The sequence below is a fragment of the Vigna unguiculata genome, chromosome 8, assembly GCF_004118075.2.
Source record: "Vigna unguiculata cultivar IT97K-499-35 chromosome 8, ASM411807v1, whole genome shotgun sequence".
NCBI classification, from domain to species: domain Eukaryota; kingdom Viridiplantae; phylum Streptophyta; class Magnoliopsida; order Fabales; family Fabaceae; genus Vigna; species Vigna unguiculata.
In genome coordinates, this window is record NC_040286.1 from 10,111,600 (window position 1) to 10,125,238 (window position 13,639).

The window sequence follows — 13,639 nt, forward strand, 5'->3', positions numbered from 1 at the left end:
ATATCCACGGATATCCACTAGTACCCGCGGGTATTTACAAAAAAATAAAAGTAAATATTTAACAACATATTTTAATCATAAATTCAAATAAAATACAATACATAACATTCATAAATTTTAAACAAAGTCCAAATAACCCATTTAAATAGTGTTGAATGACAATTTATAAAGAAATGATTTTTTTTAAAAACTAATTGATAAAAAAATAACTCATTCAAAATTAATATGTTAATATTTTAATCATGTTTTTTTTATTTTTTTAATTTAAATTAGAGTATAGTGGGTACGGGTATCCACAGGTACGGATACTATGATACATGTACTCATCTCGTTAACATGCAGGTATTAAAAATACCCGTACCCGTTACATGCAGGTATTCATTTACAATATCCATTTTCTACTTGTTGCGGGTTTTATCCGCGGATACCCACGGGTACAAATTTTTTTGACATCCCTAATCCCGATGTATGCAATTAACATCAGACTGATGGTGATGTGCACCAGTGGTGATTTCCAAACTTTGCAGAGTTTGGCACCAAGGGATTATCATCCAATCATGCACAAGGTAAGCCCCGTTCGTACCTAGAACTTGATGTAGTCCAATGGCTAGAACCTCCTACATCTCTTCACGATAACCTACTCTACTCTATTTGAGTATGACTAGTTATTAGAGAAAGCATATCACTATAAAGAATCCTTATGTTAATGCATTCACTAAAATATTATCACTTAGAATTTCTCCATGAAATTCTATAATTCACGTCTCATTCCATGCTTTCAGAAACACAATAAACTCAAATAATCCATATCAATTAATTATAAAACACACACATCATAAATTTAAGCTGGCTGATATTTGTTCAGGTCGTGGAACACTCGTCCAGCGAATCCACTCTCTTGCTGGGCGAAACACAAGTTTTGACCAACGACCAAATGGTCGCCCAATGAATATTTCACTGAAAGTCCAAGAATTAAATCCCCAATAAATCACCCAACAAGAAATGCTTGTCCAATGAAGCACGAATTAGAGGCATCCTTGTTTTGAAAGTTGCCCAACGAGAATTACTCGTCCAACGACCTTCATATCAAAGCTACCCTAATGCATAATTTTCCAATCGAGTATTTACTCGCCTAGTGAGTCTGCATAATTATGCACAACAACAGTTTTTTGCATAATTTTGCAGCCACCACCAATCCAAACCACCAAAGGATCCTCACAGACATCAGACTTCATGCAAAATTTCATTTTCATATCATCATCAATGTAATTTGTATTGGCAAAACATATCATATATAGACAAATTTCAAAACCACACCCATTTCAATTTACACATGAATTTCATACCTCTTAAACATCAATTTCACAAGCCAAAACTCGATTAAATCATGAAATCTATAAATCAAACAATTACACAATAACCAAATAGTATATTTAGCTTCCCTTACTTGCAATTGACTCAGGCGACTTACGGAGTACCCTAAAACCCCCTTTTACTGTCAAAGCTCACAATTCAATCTAGAGATAATAGAAACATGATCAGGGAACATCATTAGAACCACTAATAAGTAGAGATTCTCATAGAAAAATTAGGATTTCACATGCGATGCAGAAAGGGTCACATGCAAGCTTTAAGAAAATTGATTGAGAAAATAGCAGAAATACAACTTACTCAATTAAGAAAACTGATCGAACATTCTCGAAGGTCTCACCACAATGATCAGTGTGGCGGTCTATGATCTTCCAAAAGATGCAGGTACAGTGAGAGATAGAATGTTTTCTAAATAATGAGATCCTTCTATGAAATTTCTATTTATATATAAACATTTTATTATTAAAATAATAATAAGATCTCATTATTTTAAAACATTGACACTTTTAAAATAAGATTTTCTAGGTTCTCACAATTTGGTCTCCGTACTTTTAAAAGTATTGATTTTGGTCCATATTTTTCTAACAACGTCAAAGTTTATCTTACATGTCAAACGATTACTTTTTTTATAAATAAAATACTAACGTCAACCTAGTTCACACTTTCTGTAAGGCCCAATTCTTCTGCCTTAATATTTTAAGGGCTGCCTTACAACTGTTGGGCCTAAAGGTTGGCCCAAAAGATAAAACCACTCCTAGTTGCCCTAACTCACACTTTCACTCTTGCAGAAGAACCAGCCGTCACCTTTCCTATCCTCTCACAGAACGCTCTGCTAGAGTTTGCCCTAAGTCTCCTTCGAACTAACTCAAACCCAACTCCTACTCCACGTAAGTATCTCTTTCTAGCTCGTATGGTTTTCCATTGATCTCCCTTCGTATTTCCAGTTAGGGTTTCGTAATGAATGGTGAGTTTGGCATGATCTTATGTGAATTATACATGAGGGGTTGGATACGTATGTGGTCACAAATCTGGCATGAACAACGGTGAACATTGATGATTGGTAATTCAGTGGCATGATATTGATATGAGGGGATATGCTTTTCTCATGATTGGTAACACGAGTGGTACTGGTTCGACATGTGATAAATGAGGGTTGATTATGGATGTTGTTATGAAGTTTCTATGCATGATGTATGTGTTTATTTCTTGGTCGTTTATATATGTTGGTAAGTGGTCAGTACGTAATCCCGTAATCCCTTGGAGTCTCTAGGTGAGGCTTCAGGGTCGTGCTTCAGTGGTCGGGATGTAATTCCATGGCCCCTATTAGTGGGTGTCTATGGTAGTGCCCCATCTGTATGGTCTGGTAAGGATTCAAGGTAAGGTTGCATCTTGACACTCTAAGGGGTCAGTTAGTCTCATTTAGAGCGGACTGACTCCTGTGGTGAGAGTAGTAGGATGCATGTAATTCATTAAGGGCTAACCTTGTGGTGAGGGAAATTGATTCATTGTAACACTTGTAACACATAGCTCGGGAGTGAGCAGAGGTATCCACCACAAGTGCAAGCATCCGCTGAATCCGACCAGATTGTATGTATCCGGATGAGTCGAGTTGAGTCCTTAGTGTATTAGTTTGAGAGTCATAGCATGTTGAGTGTTTTATGTATGGTTGACTGTGAAAGTGTATTAGATTACTTGATGAAATTATTTTGTGCTCTAACTTACCCTACTTTTATTGTTGTGTGTTCTGCTGTGTGGTACTCTCTTTATCGATGAAATTATTATAAAAAAGTTAAAAATTAAATATATGGAAGTACAAATAGTAATAATAATAATAATAGAAGGTTGTAGTTAGGTGAGCTCCTTTCTTTAATTTGCATCTCATATTTACTATTTGTACTTCCATATATTTAGTTTTTAACTTTTTTATTTTTTTAAAAATTAGTTATAAAAAATGTAGACTAAACTGACGCTAATATTTTATTAATAAAAAAATAGATAACATGTGACGAGCACTTTAACGCTGTTCAAAAAATTTGAATGAAAACTAATATTTTTAAAAATTCCGGTGTCAAATCGTATACAAATTTCGAACATAGACTATTTTGAATTTTACGTACAAAATTCCAGGACTAAAAATATATTTTTCTTTTTCCAATTCCTTTACTAAATGTACAAAACTTAGCTCAATTTGTTATTCTTTTCCATTGTTGCTCGCGATTAGGGTTATGTTCGTTGTCGCTCGTCGATGGTTGTCTCTGTTCTCCACGTTATCACTTTTACTGCTCATGGCCATATCGTTGCTGCAACATAGTTGTGATTTAATCGTTCGCCACACTGTCAATACATGTTGGTGGTCTACTCTATCTTTAGTGTTGTGGTAAGGGATAGGGTTTCCTTGGAGATGAAGTTTAAGGTGCTTTATTTAGCCTTTTAAGGCCTTAAAGTCCAATAACTTTTTGCTTTACATAAAAACACAATATATCATATAATTAATTGAAATTTTATTCTAAAAATAATTATATAAAAAATATAAGAAATATAAGAAATATTTAAAAATATATTATATGATAAACGATAATAATAATAATAATAATAATATTTAGGTAAAAAAATATAAAAAGTCATTCATAACATCATATAACAACAAACTATTATATTATTTAGGGTCAAATATGTTTTTTGCTATTAACTTTTAGTTAAAATTTGAACTAGTCTTTCCTCACAATTTTGGTCCAATTTAGTCTCTTAACCTTAGAAATGCATGAATTTAGTCTATTTAACCAATTTTTTTTAAAATTTATTTGATATTTCAAACATATTTCTCATTTAACATTGAATTGGAAATATGTCAAATAATATAAACAAATCAAATACTACCAATGTTAGTTAAGAAATGTATTTAAAACGTCAACTAAAATTAATATAAAATTTGGTTAAAAAGACTAAATTCACGCGTTTTTGAAGATGAAAGACTAAATTGGTCTAAAACTTCAAAGAGTGACTAATTTCAATTTTTATCGTAAGTTAAGGAACAAAAAACATATTTAACTATATATATATATATATATATATATATATAATGATTAGCATATGTCTATAAAAAATCGACCACCCACACTTGGAAGCTACTAAGGTAGTAATGTTTGTGTCTAGGAAACTAGCCTACTAGTGTGGGCTACGAAGTAAGGGCTTTTGGCCCCGGTTGTTTTTTGTATTCTGCCTGGATTCGAGAACTGAGGCATATTGGGGACAATACATAATTTTCGTATTGAATCTCAAACGGGAAATAAGCTAACTCACATTATAAGTTCATCAAACAACATATTTAAGCAAATAATTAACCACAAATATAACATAAACTAATACATAACATATTAGAACTAGGAACCTGGGAGCGTGATAGAATCACTAGGAGATGATATAATGCAACTGAACAAAAGCATAAGAGACGAAGAATCACAGTGAATCATGTTTTCAAGAGCTACAAGAGAGGGTCAAAAATATCAGAAAAAAAAAAGCAAAAACAATAAAAAATCTCAACAAAATGCAAAACGATAACCCAAATTGTAAAAAAGAGCATCCAAAATGAAAAAAAAGGGAACGTGTGAACTTACCCCTTGCAAGAAATGGAGGCTAGACGGTGGCCGAAAATGGGGGAGAATGCGTCGCAACGACTCGCCAGAGCAGTTGTAAGACCCGAGAATTTTAAATAATTAAATAAATAATTATTTAATAAATGCGGGTAGTATGAACCTTTATGACATTTAATGCAAATCATATGTATGTCAATTGTATGATATTTTACAATATGTATTATTTTAATGTTATGATTGAATGTGAGTAGTGATAATGTAATCATAAAATTATAGAAATTATCATGAAATATGAATTGGTTGAATTGGTTGTGCATCAACTACGTAGTTGAGGGGTTGTGGGTTCAAACCTTGCTAAGAATGAATTTAACTTTCTTTTTGCCAAATTTTCTTTTGGCATGGATATGAAAGGGCATAGAAAACCCTAGTTGCAATAAGGGTAGCCTAGTGGGCTGGAAAGGCAACCACTAATGGTCCTTGAATGACCATTAACACCCAATTTAAGTCATTTTTCGTTTTGATGTCATTAACAGGCAATAAGGCCTAGTTAATGGTCTCATTAAGGTGGTTTTGGGGAAAAGAAAGAGAGAAAAAGTGAGGGAGCATAGGGTGGACGAAATTGACAGAGAGAAAAAGAGTTCTGAAAGTAGTCCTTGGGTGAATTAAACCAGAACATCAAGGGCATTAGAGAGGAGACAAAGATTGGGCTATTGGTGGCACAAGAGAAGTCTTGAAATCTTTCCAAGTGAACAAGAATTGTCCAGGTTAGGGGAGTTCTTTTATATGTATGAATTCTCTGTGATTATTTTCATATTATAATGTATGCAAATGATACTCTATATGATCAAAAGCCAGATGTTTACGCATTTTTGGAAAAATTTCAAGAAACCGCTTGGTGGCTTTGAATTTGCTGTGAGGTGACGCATGAGAGTTAACCCAATTCTGGATTTCTGAGAGGAACCGCCTGGTGGATAGGGGCGAGGCTGCTAGGCAACGCAAGCGAGTTTGTGTTTTTGTGTGCATTTTGATTCCGGTGATGGATTTGGTTCTCAGAGATTATCATGTACATGATGAGAACTCATGAAATGTATTAAATTACGAAGAGGTAAAATTTCTAGGGCATGTGATCTTGGCATAGGGTATAACGGTGGACCTAGGTAAAATTGGTACAGTGTTGAAATGGGAAAGATCACGGACTGTGATCGAGGTACGAAGTTTCATGGGATTGGCCGGATATTACAGGAGATTTGTGGAGAGGTTCTCTAAAATGGTGAGTCCTCTGACCCAACTCACTAGAAAAGACCAACCCTTCTCCTGGATAGATAAATGTGAAGAGTGCTTCAAAGAGATGTAGAGATTGACTACGACTCCCGTACTAGCTATCCCAAACACCAGCAAGAAGGTTGAGGTATATTACGACGCATCCTATCAAGGTTTGGGGTGTGTACTGATGAAGGAGAAGAGGTCAGTGGCCTATGCTTCGAGACAGCTGAAAGTTCACAAAAAGAACTACCCCACCCATGATCTAGAGTTGGTTTTCGTAGTGTTTGCTCTTAAGAAATGGAAACACTACTTGTATGGCTCCTAGTTCCAAGTTTTCAGTGATCACAAAAGCCTAAAATACTTGTTTGATCAAAAGGAGTTGAATATGAGACAGCGGCGATGGATGAAGTATCTCAAGGATTATGATTTTGAGTTACTTTACCATCCTGGTAAAGCAAACGTAGTGGCGGATGTCTTGAGTCGGAAGAGGATGCATATGTCAGCATTGATGGTGAAAGAGTTGGAGTTGATTGAGAAGCTCAGGGATATGAATCTGGGTATACAATTGGGAGAGGATTCCATTAGGTGCAGTGTTCTAACGCTGACCAACGACATCTTGGGGGTGATCCGAGATGAGCAAAAAAATTATGTTGAGTTACAACAGTTTGTGAGTTGGCTGGGTACCGAGAAGGGGAAAGATTATACGATGGGATCAGATGGCATCTTGCGATTCCGAGATAGGGTATGTGTACCGGGGAATTAGAGGTTGAGGAAGAAGATTCTAGAAGAGGGTCATAAAAGTCGTCTTTGCATACATCCAGTTATGACTAAGATGTATAAAGATCTGAAACAGTCCTTCTGGTGGAACGAAATGAAAACTGATGTCGCTGACTTCGTGGCATCATGCTTGATGTGTCAAAAGGCAAATATTGAACACCAAAGATCAGGTGGTACATTACAGCCGCTAGACATCCCTCAATGGAAATGGGACAACATCGCCATGGACTTCGTGACTCGTCTGTCGAGATCTACTAAAGGGCATGATTCAATTGGGTGATCGTGGACACGTTGACTAAGTGTGCCCATTTCCTAGCAATTAATTAGAGATGTCAATGGACAAGTTGGCTGAGTTATATGTTAGAGAAGTAGTCAGACTACATGGGGTGGCAACTAGCATCGTATCGGACAGGGATCCGAGATTCACTTCTCGTTTTTGGCAGTCCCTACAGGCAATTTTGGGGACTTAGTTGTGGATGAGTTCTGCATAGCATCCTCAAACGGACGGCCAGTCTGAGAGGACTATCTTGTCATTAGAGGATCTACTGCGAGAAAATGTATTGGATCATATGGGAAGTTGGAGTGAAATGCTTCCATTGGTGGAATTTACGTACAACAACAACTATCACTCTAGTATTGGTATGACGCCATATGAGGCCTTGTATGGACGATGATGTAGAACACCACTTTGTTGGAATCAGGATGGTGAGTCACTGTGATGGGTCCAAAATTTTTACAGTAGACCTTTGATAAGGGCAAAGCAATCCAGGAGCAAATGAGAGCGACTCAGAGCATACAAAAGTCATATGCAGACAAGAGAAGGCGACCTCTAGAATTTGAAGCAGGGGATCATGTGTTCCTTAGAGTCATGTCGACTGCTGGTATTGGAAGGGCTATCAAATCAAGGAAGTTAACTCTGAGGTTTGTTGAGCCATATCAAATTTTGAAGAGGATTGGCACCGCAACCTATGAGATTGCCTTGCCATCGCATCTGTCAAACTTGCACAACGTATTTCATGTTTCATAGTATTGGCAATCTTGTTTGTTTTTATGTGTGCATTTTGATTCCTGTGATGGATTAGGTTCTTGAAGATTGTCATATGCATAATGAGAACTCATGAAATGTATTAAATTATGAATGCTTATATGCGTGTATGAACCTTGAGGATTGAATGAGAGGCTTTCAATTTCGTAAACCTTGATCGGGTTGGGAAACACTCTATATTGTTCCCACCCTCTATTTTTAACCACATATTCTAAGTTAGGTTCACCTAATTTTTGTAATTTCTTTTCCACCTATATAAGGTTAGATATATAATAATTTCTATCACATGATGGTTACCAACTATATAAAGTTATTAAAGTTATTAGTAAATTATTATTGTCTCACTACTGATAAAAATAAATTAACATAAAATGAAATATTCATTCATAAAGCTTCACAATGTCAGCAAATATTTCAAAGTTTATTTTTGTGCCTTCTTTGCATACATAATCACAAGTTGTTTCATAACTAGAAAAAACATTCATTATATTTTAACTATATTTTTATGAAAAATGTAGAACTACGAAATTTGGGAGGATAGAGAGGTAAAGAGACAAAAAAAAATTAAAGTTTAGAAAAAAGTCAATGTCGAAGATTTAATAATGTTTTATTCATGGATGGATACAAATGTTTTATTAATTCAATTGCCACATTTGCCACTGGTCTAGTGGCGGAACTTGAACAAAAATTATAAGGGAGCAAATTATATTTGTTATATATAAATTATTTTTTTAATTTAAAAACAATTTCATTTATTTACATCATTTTCTCTATTCAAAACAAGCACTCATGACAATAGAATCCAAACAATATGACAATAATATATATGAAAGAGTAACATAAAGTTTATCATTAACAATAATATATTAACAAAAAACAAAAGTCAGCTTTAGTCAGAGTGCTCTCTAAGCTCTTTTAATAACTTAAAATCTTCAATAATTGAACCAAAATTGAAGTTAGTTGCAATATCCCTTTCAAAATAGATTATCATAGTATTTGCTAAAAATTCAGGCTCCATCTTATTTCTCAACCTATTATTGATTATTTTCATTACAGAAAAATATTTTTCAATTGTAACTGTAGAAACTAGAAGAGTCATGATAAGATGAAGTAATTTATCAATCAAGTAGTAAACTTCGAACTTTTTTGTTGTTGCCAAACATATACATAGCTCTTGCATTGTTGATAAATTCTTCAAATTTGAATCTTGACGAGCATCAATAATGAAATGTTGAAGTTAAAAATTCAAATTAATCTTCTCTTGCTCATTAAAATCCATGAGATAATATTTGTCTACAAGACTGCAAATTTTATCAATATTAAAAGCTTTATAAGCATCCTTAGGATCCAAAGCAGAACTTAGAATTAATAACTCCATTGCTTGGTCATTAAATCTACAATTTAACTCTTGCAATTTCTTATCAATGGTAACAAAGAATATTCAACTCTCAAATAATGCTCCATTGTAATATGATCTTTTTGGTGACGAGAGTGTCCTTGCCTTGCTACATAAGAAGCCCCAAAATTAGGCACCTCAATGTCATGTTTCTCACAAAAAAAAAGTCACATTTTTTAATAACTTATCCCAACCATTTTCTCTCAAGTTTTGAATAAGACCTTTTGTAGAACAAACTAGACGTATAGCATTAACTATATCCTGAGATTTTTGTTGTAATGCTTGACAAAGAACATTTGTTATCCTCATAATTTCTCTCATCAAATATAAGATCAAAATAAACTCAAATGAGGCCAAGTTTTTGTAAGCATTATCAGCATCACCACGTTGTCAGTAAGTTGATCCATCAACATTAATTTTTTCTATAACTAAAATGTTGCATCATACATATTGATCAAGCTACAAATAGAAGAGAAATAAGAGCTCTAACGGGTATCCCTAACTCGTTTTAAAGTACCAATTTGATTTGCCCCTTTACCACTTTCAAGCTCATCAGTTTCTAACAAATATGCAATTTCATCTTACTTGGCAGCCTGTAACTCATCATGACGTTTATTATAAGAGCAAAAATTATTGACAATAAAAGTCAATTTTTAAAAGAATTGATGAATTAGAATAACTTCTCTTGATGTAGCAACCAAGGTAGGTCGTAACCGATGAGCAAAACGATGAACATAATATGCATAAGGACAATCAATCAAAAATAATGTTTGTAATCCATTCCACTTTCCTCTCATATTGCTAGCACCATCATACCCTTGTCCATGAATATTAGAAACATTAAGATTATGTCAAGATAGTACAACACACAATTTATTCTTCAAAGTTAATGTTGTAGTGTCTTTAACATGCACAATATAAAAAAAATCGCTCTTGAATAAAACCATTTTTATCAACGAATCTCAAAACAATAGCCATTTGTTATTCTTTTGATTCAACAAGAGCTTTATCGACAACTATACAAAACTTGGAATCCCCAATTTCCTCACGAATATGATTTTTCACTTTACTAGAAAGAATATTTAATAACTCCTTTTTGAATTTTATGTGAAGTATATTTGGAATTGTATGGATCATTTTCCAACACAATTTTTTCAACTTCATCATTGTACGATGCTATGAGTTTTATCATCTCAAGAAAATTACCTTGGTTCCTCGATTCAGTACTTTCATCATGACCTCTAAAAGCATAAGATTGAAGTGATAAAAAACGAATTGTGTCAATTGAAGTCTTGAAACGTAATCGATTCTTCATAATTTGATCTGAGGTTTGCACTTCTAAAACATTCCTAATGTGGCAATTTTGATTTAACAAGTCTTGACAAGTAGACACTGCAATATTGTGTGGTGAACAAGGATCCTTCCCTATATGTTTAAGGAAAGCACAATTTTTTTCCACTGTTAACTTTCCTCCAACTTTTAAAACCTATAAAAAAACACTCAAAAAGTTAAAACATGTTGATGACAATCAACTCATTACCAATTAGAAGTCAATGAAAATCAACTCAATTAGCTGTAACAATGAAAACATCTGAGTCAGGCCGTCCGCTTGGTTTTTTACTAAAAAGATAAAACAGTAAGAAATATGCAACATCTTTTAATGGCGAATACTCTAACCATGAAGGAAATACTAAACCATGTGTACTGAAATCTTCGTGGATGATCATCTTTACCAGACAACGGATAATTTTTAGATGCATTTGATATGAACCACATTTTAGATAAGTCATTCGTACCTCATCAATATGATTTAGTGGGTATTGCCAAATTTGAATACGCTTTCCCAGATCACGTTCTAAAGCATTTTGCAAATTCATTATATGTAACTTTAGGAACCATAGAGAGTTGATTTTCATTTTCTTCAATTTTTGGATTCTCATGAAGTTTCACAATTTTAGATGACGTAGATGCATTTTTTTCATCTTCATCACAAGTCTTCCTCTTGAAAAAAGAATCAATTCTTTTACTCTTTACCATAATTTTTTTAATATAAATTTGTCACCTCTCACCTATTTACAAAAAGATAAAACTATGAATACCCCAAATTAAATCTTAAAAGCAAGACTCAATATTTTAATAAAACTAATAACTTCTAAATTATTAGTTTTCCTTACCTTAGAGTAGATTCCTAATCTTGCTCTTCCCTTACACAACTTCAAAGCCTAAAATAGCTCTATCTACACCAAGAAGAGTTTGATCACAATTAGAGCATGATTTTATGGTCTCTAACAAATAGAGATATGCCTAGAGCGTAGAAAAGCCACATACAAGAGGAAAGCATATTGCTTTGAAAAAAAAAAGGTAAAAAATGAACTAACTCAAAAGAAGAAATTGTTTGGTCCAGAATCTTACCGTAGTGCAATTTGATTTTGAAAATAATAAGAAATTGATGGTGAAAATTGAGATGGAAATAAGAGAAGAGAAAGAGATGGGGGCACGAATGAGAGAGAAACCAAATAAAGAAGTATAAGAAATTATACTAGAGAAGGAAAACATGATTTTTAAATTTTAAAAAATATTTTTCAAACTAAATTAATATAAATAAAGTAATAATATATAAATATATTTTTTAAATATATAGAAAATAAAATAAAATAAAAATCGTTAGGATTAATATAAATAAAGTAATAATATATAATTTTTAAAAAAAATACATAGTAAATAAATAAAAATTGTTGGGGGAGTCATGGCTTCCCTTGTCAAACTTATGGTCTGCCCCTACACCGGTCCCTCACATTGGAGACAATTTCATACATATCCTCCTTGATCTTTGTAGTGTTCGACATTAAAATAATTGGATTTGTTGACAAATTAAATCAATTACGTGATTCATTTGAAATATTATGATGAACCCAAATGTGATTTAATAAATAAGGACCTATTGGTCATTATGTGAAGTTAAAATAAAATAAAGATTAAATAAAACACATACCAACTTGATAGACATTGGTTTCTAAAAGGGGATTAGGGTTCTATCTTTGGTCACAAGGTTCTTTCATTGTAAGCTATAAGAGAGAGAATGTGAGAGGAGAAAAAAAGGCAAAGAGATAGATTCAGAAAATGAGGTTGAAGAACAAAGATTGAGGAATGCATTCTCATTGAATATCTCATGGATCAAGTGGATCAAGGTTAGTATCCTATTATGATTTATGTATGTGAATATGTGAGAATCATGAATCTTAAGATCCTAATGAGTTGATTGTATGAAAAACTACAAGTTAATTTACATGCAGTATCAGAGCATGAGTTGCTAGAGTTATGATTATCTTATGATGTTTTTTCTCGAATTGTATTTTTCTCAAGTTATGATAAACCTTAATTATAAATTTAGGAATTTTTTTATGAAATTGGCATAAATCCTAATTTATATTTTCCCTAATTTTTTTTATGAACACTAATTATTAGATTTAGTGATTTATTGTTAATTGAAGCTTCTGCTTTGTCTTTGTCTTCGAATGAATCAAGAACTATTTATATGCGTGCATTTGAACCCTTATGAGAATGTGCATGTGGCATGAATAAATGCATTAAAGAGATTGAAGAATTGCACGAATATATTTCTTTAATGTTTTTTCTCTTATGCTTTAATTCAATTTAATGTTTTTTCTCTTATGCTTTAATGCAATGCAATGGCATGATGATGAAAGTTTTTTTTATTTGGTTACGTGTTCTCCATGTGCATCAATGTAATGAATATCCAATGTGCTAATAGTATGGTTTATTATTGTTGCATTGCAATTAATGTTGAAGGATCGCTTAATTGAGAGCGTGCAATATGCATGGTACGTTTCATGCGTTAATGTTGATTTATTTTACTATATGAATAATGTTTTTTTTTTCAATAATGTGTATCTTATATTATTTCTAAATTAAAAACTAATGAGAATGTTATGTATGGTTTATAGTAATTAAATGTATTTATTTATTTGAAATTAGCATGATAAATTTGGTTAGTCCTATGATCTTGCATCACAATATTAGATAAACAATTTTCTTACTTGTGGCATAAGCGTTTGTGACACATTTCCAAAGAAAGAATGCAAAGATGAGTAATGAATGAAGTCCTTCCGGATTTAGATTTTACTAATTTGAATGTGTGTGTGGATTGTATTAAAAGCAAACAGACAAAACATA